This window comes from Lynx rufus, unplaced genomic scaffold (assembly GCF_022079265.1).
Source record: "Lynx rufus isolate CCGP_SWC_20201006 ecotype Redwood Valley unplaced genomic scaffold, mLynRuf1.p SCAF_14, whole genome shotgun sequence".
In the NCBI taxonomy this organism is placed as follows: domain Eukaryota; kingdom Metazoa; phylum Chordata; class Mammalia; order Carnivora; family Felidae; genus Lynx; species Lynx rufus.
In genome coordinates, this window is record NW_025814828.1 from 26,008,163 (window position 1) to 26,020,975 (window position 12,813).

Below are 12,813 nucleotides of genomic sequence, written 5' to 3' on the forward strand. Positions count from 1 at the left end.
AGGTCAGGAAGAGAATGGTGCGGTGTTTCCCCAAGTTGTCTCATTTTAAGAATCACCTGAGATGCTGAAAAAAACAGGCAGATTTCCCGGCCACTTCCCCCGGAGACGGGCTACATTAAATCTAGGAAGGGACCTGGGGCTGCTACACGTAACAAGAGTCTCAGATGATTTTTATGATCGGACGCGTTTGGAAAACACTCCGCTGGGGCAATAGTGTTTAACCCTGGGTGTACATTATGCCATTTGGAGGGTTTCAAAATAAACCTGTTTCCTAATGCCCAGGCTCCAGCCCCGGAGATTCTGATTTATCTAGGGGGTGGGGGCAGGCACCAGTGTTTCTGAAAAGTTCCGCAGGTGATTCTGAACATGTTCTAAACGTTCAGAACTTTTGCTCCAAAGCAGCAGCTGTCAAATGTTTTGGTGTCGGGATCCCTTTATACACCTAGAAATGAGTGAGGATGCCTAAGAGATTCTGTTCAGGCGGGTTGTGTTGATGTTTCTCATAATAGAGATTAAAACTAAGAGAAAGTCTCTTTTTTTTAAGTCTATTTATTTATTTCGAGAGACAGAGAGAGAAAGAGCTGGGAGGAGGGGAATAACATGATTTTTAAGAAAAACACTTTTCTAAAAGCACCGAGAGTAGAATTATCTTCCATTTTTATAAATTTCATCGACATTGGCTTATAGAAGACAGCTAGCTTCTGTATTTAATCCGTCAGACCGTCGTTTTGGTTACAGACTTCAACTCAGAGTTGTAAGTTCAGACTCCACGTTGGGTGCAGAGATTACTTAAAAATGAAATCTTTTATTTTTAAAAAAAAAATTTTTTAACATTTATTTATTTTTGAGACAGAGAGAGAGAGAGAGAGCATGAACAGGGGAGGGTCAGAGAAAGAGGGAGACACAGAATCTGAAACAGGCTCCAGGCTCCGAGCCGGCAGCACAGAGCCCGACGCGGGGCTCGAACCCACGGACCGCGAGATCATGACCTGAGCCGAAGTCGGCCGCCCAACCGACTGAGCCACCCGGGCGCCCCAAAAATGAAATCTTTTAAACATTTCAATTAAAAAAAGAAACTTCAGCTTGAAGCATATGAAGAAAATCCAGCCTCTCAGAAACAAGCAATTGAAAAGGGGGGGGGGTATTTTAATAGGCTTTTCAGATCATCGTGGATGCCCTTCTTTGACATAACACCAAACTTCATTAAATGATAACTTCTTGAAGGTTTTTTGAATGTGAAGTCTGAAACCACATCAATGAATTTTTCATGCGCTGTTCCATTAAGACCCATTGGTCTATCTTACGCTTCGAATGCATCTTTGACTCACGCGTTATTTTGTAATGTCATGCGTTGGCCATTTGAAAAATTCCTGGTTCACGGAGTTACGTGGCTCCTGCCAATGCTGGCGCATTTCCTGTTGTGTAACATCAAAAAAATCACATCAACATCACGATCCATCTCATTAGGACGTCTCTAAGTATTGGGAGGTCGTCAAGATCGTAACGGCGGATCACGTTTTCTCAAATTTTCGTTCTCGTTTGAAAACTCTCTCAGCGGCAACATATACTGCCAGCTGTTTTCCTTGAAGCGACAGACTCTGTTCCTTGTCAAGAAAATTTCTGCCCAAATCCCAAGTCTCAATAGCCATAGTGTGTCCGTTGTTCTTTCAAGTGAAAATGGTGTTTCATGAGAAGAGCGGCTGCTTCGGCTTTGTGACTCGCTCGCATCCTTTCCTGAAAGCAACGATCCTACTTCAGCACGTGGCCCGAGTGCTCCATTTGTACTTCACGTTTCGTGACAGATCATTTTGTTAAAATGGACTCAAGGGTTGGGGTGTAGTAAAGGGAATGTTTCGTGCGGCTTCATCAAGGACACGCTTTTATTAGACACCTTTTTTTTCACTGTGTGTGCTGATAAAGACTCACATGATGACTCATGGCATGGGGTGCCCCTGCCTTGACGTGGGCCAAGGGGCCAGAATTTTTTTTTCCTGCTTTTGCACGTTCAGTGCAAATGTCAATACAGTGCAAAGGGCACATAGCGTCTTAGAACTATTGTGAACGTGGTTTTGACCTCCTGGACCCTTGGGGACCATACTTGGACAACTACCGACCTAGAAAGAGCAGAGAGCAGTGTTAGCGGGGCAGTTGGGTAGAGCGAGTTTAGCGTTCATTTACGTACATATTGCTGAGCCTAGGATTTCTACCACACGTGGTTATTTATTATTTTATTTAAGCCTCACAGCAACAGTCACAAAGTGGATACCGTTGTTCCCATTTTGCATGTAAGGACATTAGAGCTCAACAAGGTTAAATAATTTTCTAGATGAGGCGAGGATCAGGGTTGAAAGATGAACATCGAGGTCTTTGGGATTCTAAGCTCATTCCTCTGCCACTGCCCCGACTCATTTTCCCTATATTGACCTGAGTGGGGTTCGAATAACCGGTTCGAGACTTATTTAATGAACACTTACTGTGCTCTAAAAACTGTTCTCGGAACTTTACCTGTATTTGCTCCTTTCATCCTCCCAACAGGGCCCAGCTTAGCCCTATTTTAAACACGAGGCAACAGAGGCACAGAGAGGTTTGCAGGGACACAGAGCTCATAAAATCCCTCCCGGAGCTGGGATTTTAACCCAAGAAGACTGATTTCACAGCCATTTTGTGAAAACATCCCCTAACTTAAAACCGGGGGGGGGGGACCTAAAATGATATATACGAAACAACTGAAGCACGTGAAACAAATACTCTTGCCCCTTTGCGTATCACGTGATCACGTGATCAGAAGGTCTTGGTTCATATGTTTCGTTTCCTCAGGCGAGGCAAAAAGCACGCAGGGAAAAACCTGAAGTTTGTGGAAATTTAGGCAAGAAGTTAATTCACATAAGTCACTAAGAATAGAGTCCTAAAAGGAGCCGGGTTCAGTTTACATTTCAGATTATCAAGATCAGGATGTGGTGACCAAGGCTGCAGATGGGAAAATGATGTGGTCTCTGTCACACTGAGCATATGACAGACACCCGTTGAAGAGCACACCTGTTCCTGGAGAAGGCCAGGGCACTGGAACACTCATGGGTGTAACAATAGAACCATTTCCTTTACCGTTTACGACCTCAAGAATTAGTCGTCTTGGGGTATATTTCCTCTTTCTAAAAATAATGGCAGCCTTCCACTAAATTGTTACTCATTCCACTAAAATGGGTTCGTATGTTAACTTCCAAGACAAGAGGTGGTTTTCCTAAGGGGAACTGCAATTCTCCAGCCAGTGAGAGACTCTTCATCTAGTAACAAAAGTTAGTCACTTTCATCTGTGAAAAAGCGTGAAAATGCCAACTGGCTGCCCCCCACTCGGTCCTTCTGCCCACGTGTGCTCCAGAAAATGCCTCTCTCTGGAACAGGGCTTCTGCCAACCTTCCTGCCTTCCCAGGTCAAAGCAGGGTGGAACGTGTCCGCAAGAAGGGAAGGGCGTTCAGGGGCAGGAAACCCTACTTGCGTGGGCAGAATCTACCAGGACGAAAGAAGGGAAGAGAAAATCCTGTTCTGGAATTCAGGAAAAACAACTTCTCAGCTGCTCTTCCTCCTCCCTCTCTTGCCGCGCCCTCTTCCCTGTGAGGTTTCAGTTTTTCACCGGAAGAAACTCCCCAGTGATATGGATGAGAAAGAAAGAGGCGAGCAACCTCTCCCTCCACAGGAGCTTTTCTTCCGCCCCCCCCCCCCCCCGGGGCTCATCGCCTCCCGGATCCTGCCCCTGCAGCCCCTCAGCTCCGAGCCCAGTATGGGCTTCTCCCTCCTGAAGCTTTCCCAGTTGCCATTAAAGTCTTCACTCCCCAGCCCCAGAATTGCAGTCCCTGCCCAGATGACTCCGCCTGGAGCTTGGAACTGGAAGGATCTACTCTCCCATTTAGAGCTGCCTCACGGGTCAGAAACCTTTGAAGCTATTTGCCTAGTGGCTCTGATCTGTAGTTCTCCTCCCAGAGGCCCCACCTCCATCCTGCCGGAATCAGCCGCTCTTTGCTAGCCTGGGAACCTAACCACATTTCTGTCTACTCATTTATTATTTCCCCTTAATGCTACTCAGTATAGTTTTTGTGGTTGAACACGGGGCCTGTCCTGAGAATTGTTTTACGCATTGTACGCAACACAGCCCCAACTTTCATAAAGGAGACCAGCCCTTTGATCCACCTGGAGATCTGTCGCTGGGGGTAAGCAGAAATCCCTGCCCCGATCCAGATCCAAGAATTTTAACACAAAGTGTAGCCTGGGCCCCTTGGAGGGTTGGCAGAAGACCTGTTCTCGTAGAACCTGTTCTCTTAGGGAAATTAATGGGGCAGCCATTAATTCTGCAGGATTTCTCACCTCGAGGCAAAACAAAACAAACCACTCCTGCCCCGCCGTTTCCCAGCCTCTGGTCAGTTCTCACCGCCCACTCCGTAGCTCGCATTCTCTGCTTCGTCTCTCTTCCCCGTGCCCCTTGGTGTTAGCAGTTCTCGGTATCCGTCAGCAGGCATTAGCTTCTCTTAATTTGTCCAACCGTCTTAGTCTTAATAAAAAAGGGGGATCTTCAGCTGTGTTAGTCCTTGCGACGTCGCCAAAACGTTGAACACTTCGGTGAGCTGCAATGTAACGGATCTCCAAGATCCACTGTAAGTTGTACAAACAAGATGTTGTGTAAGGTTTGGGGTCTGCTGCCATTTGTAGGAGAGAGAGAGAGAGAGAGATTATTATTATATTATTATCTGTATTATCTCTGAGAGGGTACGGAAGAGCTATATATCCTTCGGTGACTTTGGAAACTTGTATTATGCATATGTGTGACCTTTTCTACATAAGGGAGTAAATCTTTTAAAAAGTTACGCTGTGTGAGGAAAGTTATTTTCCACTCAGGTCATAAGCAAGATTACTGCGGGAAAGTCTTATCCGCGTAAGGGTAGCCATCAAAAAATTAACAGTGATTATCTTTCAAAGATGCTACTTGGGGAAAAAAATGTTCTCCCTCTCCACTTTCGCTTAGTCGGGGTTTCTGTGTTCTATTTAGTAAAAGGAATAGAGTGGAAAATAAAACGAGCATGAATGGGCAGGGAGTAAATGGGAAACCTTTGCTTAATGTTGCTGTGGAACTACAACTGCTCTAAAAAACGAAGTCTTAAAAAAGGCTTGGAATATTGCCGTACGTAAAAGACAAAATTATAGAAATTCAGGGAACAGGATAAAAGGCAGGGAAAAAGAGGCCGTTTACAGAAATGTATCGTACACAGTCCCCTATGTATCTAGCTGCCCAGTTTAAAGCTGGAACTATTTTCTATTATTTATCCCCTCAATGTACCAGTGGAGTGCCTCATTTGCTATTGTAAACACACGCCCACCAGGAACAGCTTTGTGTCGGTCTAGACCCCGTCAACCCTCTGAGAACCAAGACCTGTGAGCCCCCTCAGGACACTCTTATTTCAGGGTCACCTAGGACATCCGGAATACCTGGCGCACAAATACCTTCAGCCAAGTGCCCAGATGGGGACAAGTTCCGGTTTGAAGAACTGTGCCTCTTTGCTTTGAATGTACCTGATCAAAGCGCCTTCTCCAGGTAGTCAAGGATTCCAGCACATTCCCTTCTGAGTGTCCTGAAATAGCATGTCACACCCAGAACCAGGGCCACGCTTGCCATTTGTACGTGCCCTCAACCGTGGCATTGCCGTGTAGCTCCCACGGGCTGTCTTACCTTCCAATCATTCCTCCTTTTTTAAATTACTTTTTTAACACTTATTTATTCCTCGGAGAGAGAGAAACAGAGCTCGAGTGGGGGAGGGACAGAGAGAGAGAGAGGGAGACATAGAATGTGAAGCAGGTTCCAGGCTCCAAGCCGTCAGCCCAGAGCCTGACGTGGGGCTCGACCCGCAAACCGTGAGAACATGACCTGAGCCGAGGTTGGACACTCAACCGGCTGAACCACCAGGCGCCCCTAATCATTCCTTCAGTCATTTCATGATTGCCATCTTAGGTATTTTTCTCCTCTTAACCTTTGTGTCAGAGGCTGAGACGATAGGCGCCTATCATCAAGCAACTGTTTGGGTTGGACTTCGCAGTCAGAGACTGCCAAGGTTGAGTCATAAAGAGTCTCAAGTCCGAATATCATCAATACTTGAGTAGAGACACCGTTTCAAAGGTGCTCCCGGAGTAATTAGTTACGGCCCCAGCCTTGAGGAAAATTTGACAGGGGAATAAACATTGGAGCTGAGTCATGAAGAAAAAAGAAGCGATCTCCAAGTAGAAATTGGTAAAATGATATTCCAAGGGCAAAGAGCAGCGTGGGTGAAATTAAGGAGATGTGAACACTGATGCGGGTTGAGGGAGGAGCCAATAGTTTGCTGTATCTAGAGCACAAAGACCCAGAGGTAGCGGGGGACAAGGCGGGGGCGAATGGGAAGGGAACAGAAGGAGAAGGGCCCGGGAAAGCCTTCGCTGGAGTTGGGGGTTGGGCTTACCTGATGAACTGGCAAGGTCAGGAGGACTGTTTGTACAAGGATACCTTCGGGAAGTGCAAAGAACGGCCTGATGTTTGTCCCAGAGATGTGTTCCTTGCCCCTGGACTCATGACGTACCGTTGGGGGATGTGGCCTGTGGACAGAAGCTGAGGCACTGGTTCTCAGAGGAAACGTCGGGGGCGTCTGCGTGGCTCAGTCGGTTCAATGTCCAGCTGCAGCTGAGGTCGTGATCTCACCGCTCACGAGTCCGAGCCCCGCGTCGGGCTCTGTGCTGAACAGCTCGGAGCCTGGAGCCTGCTGGGGATTCCGCGGCCCCCTCTCTCTCTGCCCCTCACCCACTCCTCCTCTGTCTCTTACCCTCAAAAATAAATAAATGTCAAAAAAACACATTGTAAGGGGGCGCCTGGGTGGCTCAGTCGGTGAAGCGATCGACTTCGGCTCCGGTCATGATCTCACAGTTGATGCGGAGCGCCGCGTCGGGCTCTGGGCTGACAGCTCGGAGCCTGGAGCCTGCTCCGGATCCTGTGTCCCCCCCTCTCTCTGCCCCTCCCCTGCTCACGCTCTGTCTCTCTCTGTCTCTCAATAATAAATAAACGTTAAAAATTTAAAAAAAAAAACATTTTAAGTAAATAAATAAAACAAAAGGAACTGTTGGCACAGAGGCACCGGCAGGTCTTGGTCTCTGTCCAGGAGATAAGCATTGAGTGGGAGAGTGGACATTTTCCCCGCTTCTGCACGTAACGGTCGCCTGGCTTTGGTACATCAAGGACTCCAGAGAATGAGACGATGTGTTGATACCTTGAGGGTTCACAGCATGAAGAACCCAGGAGGCGCGTTCCCTTGATGCAAACAGCCGTATTATCATGGAGTGAGGGCCTCCCCATATGTGGTCGGGTGCAGGTGACACGTGCAGTGTCTTCGTGGGAGACATATCCACAGGTGTACTGAAAAGGAAGAACGCAAGATGACAAGTGATAAGCTTTTGTGAGACCCCAGTCAAGCCTCCAAAAAGGAGTGGCTGCACGTACGTTTCAGGACAGTCTGAGGTCATGGGTGAAGACGTCCCAGACCACTCTGCCTCCAGCACATCCCGGCCAGGGAAGGACACCTGCCCCATGGGCCCGCGTGGTCCCGAGAAATCATCAATACTAAATGTCTGTTGTTGCAAAGGCCATTTCCCAGACCTGTCTTTCCTGCAGAGTTCCAGTTCGACGGGGATCACGACACCTTCTGCGACTTGTTCACAAGATGGGTCACCTGTCTGCCGGATTGCCCGCTTGGCATACGGCAGCAGCAGGGTCCTTAGCCCTTCCAACCTCCGTCACCTCCTCCTCCTGCTGCTCTCACTCCCAGGCCAACTGTGTGCTTAACGCTTTGCAAGAGGTACCAGCTTCTCCTTTGGGACACCCCCATCATCGAGACTGGGGGCTTCAAGGCTAGAGAGACTAATGAAGATTCCAGTCTCCCTTCCTGGGTCCCTGTTGAGCCTCAAAGGTTCCAGCTTGTTCTTGGTTCTCGCATTTCACGTTTGTTTCCTTCCCGTCTGCCTTCCTGAGCCTTCGGGCTTCGTCATCAACAGCCTTAGAAACAACAGACATATGTCGATTTTTTAACTAGGTCCCACAGTTGGATGAGGTCAGATCCCTATAATAAATATATAATTCATACATACCGTGTACGGCATACAGGTTATAGGTATAATATTCCAATTACATATCATACTCAGATTGTGTGTGTGCAGAACATTCTACTAGTTCTGCTTCTCTGACTAACACAGAGAGTCTGAAAACCCTGGCCAGCCAAGACGAATAGAAGGAATGTCTAGTGGCCTCCTTCCGCAACAGGCTGAGAATGCTATAGCCCTTGGGTGGAAGAAACCGAGGTAACCATCAGTGAATCAGAAGACAGGAAATGCAGAAAACAGATGCAATGGTGACGCTATACCATCTGGGTCTCACTAGTAGGGACCCTTCAGCCTAGGAGCCCTGAGCCTCTTTCCAGTTCCTTAAGGGAACCTTGAAGAGAGGATGATTTTCTAGAACCCTGGAGAACTTGCTCGGAGTGGAGAAGACTGCAGCTGGATAGCCCATGGAACAATCGACCTGAAGTCTTTATAAAATTTGCTGAGAGAAGATATTCGACTTTCCTGTAATCAAAGAAATATAAATTGGAACTAGAAAGTGATTCCATTTTCCCTTCTACAAACGACCGAAGATACCCACACACAAAAATGTAATTACACAAACCCTCTGACTAGGCAGTTTCAGTCTTAGTTATTTATCATGGATATCTTCACGTGTGTGTGAAATGATGGGTGTATAGGGATATCCATTGTAGCATTTTTTATAACAGCAAGAGATTGGAAATTAACTCAAGTGCTTCCCAGTATGGAATTGGATAAATTATGGTTCGTCTATAATTTATCCAATTTTCAGTGTGTAGGTGTATCCAAAAAAGTTGTAGCTTTTTTATAACCGCAAGAGATTAGAAATTACCCAAGTGTCTTCCAATAAGGAATTGGATAAATTACGGTCCATCTGTATAATGGAACATAACACATTTATTTAAAAGGATGAAGCCATTGTATGGCTATTGATATAAAACAATTTTCAAGATATATTGTTAAATGAAAAAAAAGGACTTGAATTATGTGGATGCAATATACATCCCCTCTCTCCCCCTTTCTGTTTTTTTAATATTAATTCCAATATAGTTAATATATACTGTTACAATACTTTCAAGAGTACAATATAGTGATTCATAAATTCTATACGTTACTCGGTGCTCATCATGATAAGTGCACTCTTGATTCCCATCACTGTTTTCACCCGTCCCCAATCCCCCTCCCCTCTGGTGACTATCAGTTCTCTACATTAAGAGTCCAATTCTTGATTTGTCTGGCTGTCTCTTTTTCCTTTGCTCATTTGCTTCTTAAATTCCACATGTGAGTGAAATCATATATTTGTCTTTCTCTGACCGACTTATTTCACTTAGCATTATATACTATAGCCCCGACCATTCCATCCATGTTGTTGCAAATGGCAAGGTTTCACTGGTTGTTTTTTTTTTTGTAACATTATAATGTTTCAGTATATTTTGCTACCTCTCCTTTATCCATCCATCTCTGGATTGATACTTGGGCTGCTTCCCTAATTTGACTGTTGTAAATAACGCTACTGTAAACATCGATGTGCACGTATCCCTTTGAATTAGTATTTTTGTATTCTTTGGGTAAATACCCAGTAGTACAATTGCTGGATCGTAGGGTAGTGCTATTTTTAACGTTTTGGGTAACCTCCATACTGTTTTCTGGAGTGGCTGCACCAGTTTACATTCCCACCAACAGTGCAAGAGGGTTCCCGTTTCTCTACATCCTTGCCAATACCTGTTGTTTTTGTGTTGTTGACTTTAGCCATTCTGACAGGTGTGAGGTGATACCTCGTTATGGTTTTGATTTGTATTTCCCTGATGATGAGTGATGCTAAGTATCTTTTCATGTGTCCGTTGGCCATCTGGATGTCTTGTTTGGGAAAATGTCTATTCGTGTCTTCTGTCCATTTTTAAATTGGGTTATTTCTTGTTTGGGTGGTGACTTTTGTAAGTTCTCTATATATTTTGGAGAGTAACCCTTAATTAGATAAGTCATTTGCAAATACCTTCTCCCGTTCCTTAGGTCGCCTTTTAGTTTTGTTGGTTGTTTCCTTCGCTGTACAGAAGCTTTGTATTTTGATGCAGTCCCAATAGTTTATTTTTGCTTTCGTTTTCCCTTGCCTCAGGACACATTCGTAGACAAACGTGGCTACAGCCAGTGTCAGAGACATTACTGCCTGTGTTCTCTTCTAGGATTTTTATGGTTTCAAGTCTCACATTTGGGCCTTTAATCCACTTTGAGTTTATTTTTGTGTATGGCGAAAGAAAGTCTCATTCTTTTGCATGCATCCGGCCAGTTTTCCCAACACCATTTTTTTTGAAACTGTCTTCTTTTTTTTGGGGGGGGGGTATTCTTTCCCACGTTGTCAAAGATTAATTGGCCAAATTAAAAGCTGCTTTGGCTATTCAGGGTCTTTTGTGGTTTCACATGAATTTTAGGATTCCTTATTCTAAGTTCTGTGAAAAATGCTATTGGTATTTTGATAGGCATTGCATTAAATGTATAGATTGCTTTGGGTAGTGTAGACATTTTGACAATATTTGTTCTTCCTATCCAGCAGCATGGACTGTGTGTGTGTGTGTGTGTGTGTGTGTGTGTGTTTTAAATGGAAGAATATCTCTGGAAGAATTCACATGAAAATGGTAATTTTCATTACCATTAGCAAAAGGAATTGGGTGCCTGAGGAACTATTTCCCTTTTTGTACCATGTGTCCCTGTTATCTATCCCCCCCCAAAAAAAAACCCTTAATTTTAAAAATTGTTGCTGATTTGTGCCAAATACTGTTTTTCAGGAGGTAGCCCTTGACCTTTTTTCCAATTGTAAGAATGGCCTGAATAGCGAGGGTCGCAATTATACCTAAGGTTAAGAAGGTGAAACCCAGACTTCCCCTGCAGAAGAGATCCCTCATAAAATATGTGACAGTAGTGTTACGCGTAAGTGATAAATCACTAAATTCTACTCTTGAAACCAGTACTACACTATACGTTAAGTAGCTTAAATTTAAATAAAATCGTGGAAGAAAAGGAATTACAGCAATCCAGAACGTGTACAGGCAAGAAAAAACACATAGACCCAAGAAGATGATAAAGAGCGATATGCTCCAGAAAATAAGGGTGAGTGTGATGGGGGCGTGCATAGTGAGGAGGACTTGATAGGAACAACAAAGACATTGATGTGGCAGAAACCAATAGGGCTAACAGAAGAATGCTGGAAAACGGTTTGTGTCAGCGAGGGTCGGAGTCTTAATAGACAGAGGCCATCAAAACCCTATGAGAGAAGGAGTTTGGGGATGCAACAAAGACAGTGAGGCAAAACTCCAAATATGGATAATTACGTATATAGAATACATCATGTAAGAGAATTTTGGTTTTGTTTTTTTAAAGTGGTTGTTGATAATAAAGGGAAGTCGTAGGAAGAGTCCTGAAACATAGGCTACCATTTAGGTCAAGGACAAGTGATACTTCTGTAGCTAGTGAACTTCTGATGCTAAGATCCAGCCATATAGGTAGAGGTGAAGAAGGCATGTATCTTGGTATACACTTTTTTTTTATTATTTTAGAGAGAGAGAGTGTGCGTGTGAGTTGGGGAGAGAGACGGGGTGGCGGGGGGAGGGGGGTGGAGAGAGAGAGAGAGAGAGAGAGAGAGAGAGAGAGAGAGAGAGAATATCTCAAGCAGGCTGCACAGTCAACACAGAGCCTGACGCACGACTCGATCCACGACCTGAGCTGAAATCGAGAGTCAGATGCTCAAACAGACTAAGCCACCCAGGTACACCTTGCTAAGCAATTTTGGCAAGACCTCCAAAACCCTTCAAAATCACGACGGTGGGCATCTGGGCACGAGCAGCTAGTATACACTTCACCCTTCTATGTGACCCAATAACAGGTCAACATCCCCCAGTTATGAATGGAATTTTGCAAACACACAAATGTTTCGCAAAAACGCAAGTGTACCTGACACTTGACAAATTACTTGTTTTCAATGTCAAAAATAGTAGTCTCACATTTACTAAGTACGTAACCATTTTGAAGAGGCTTTTCCTGAATGCCTTTGTTTTCCAAAGAACACAACTGTTTTGTTCTCAGAGCACTTCTGTGATAAATGTAGAGTATCACTACCTAATTAGCACTTATTTGTACCCAATTTTAGAGCCAGAAAGCCCCTTGCTACAAGTCACACTGTTGGCTCATAGCTGGTTTCTCCAGCATTTAGTGGTCTTTAAATTTGTCGTCAGCCTGCAAAAACAGACTACAATGAAGTGAAAAAAGTTGGAAACTAAATCAGTTGGTGTATAAGTCAGGGTTCTTCAGAGAAACAGAATACATAGGCATAGATATAGGTATGTAGATAGCGCTCTTTTTCTTTCTCTCTCTCTGGAGACAACGAGTGATTTTAAGGAATTTCCTCATGTGGTAGCAGGAGCTAGAAAGTCCTAGATCTGCAGAGCAGGCTGAGAAGCTGCAAATTCCCACAGGAATTAATGTCTTCAGTTCAAAGGCCATCCGGAGGCAAAATTCCTTCCTTTGCTGTGGACCTCAGTCTGTTCTCGTAAGACCTTCAACTGATCGGATGAGGCCCACCTACGTTATGGAGAGTGATCTACTTTACTCAAAGTGTACCTACTTAAATGTCAAGCACATCTAAAAAATACCTTCAGCCACATCTACCCTGATACTTGGTCACAC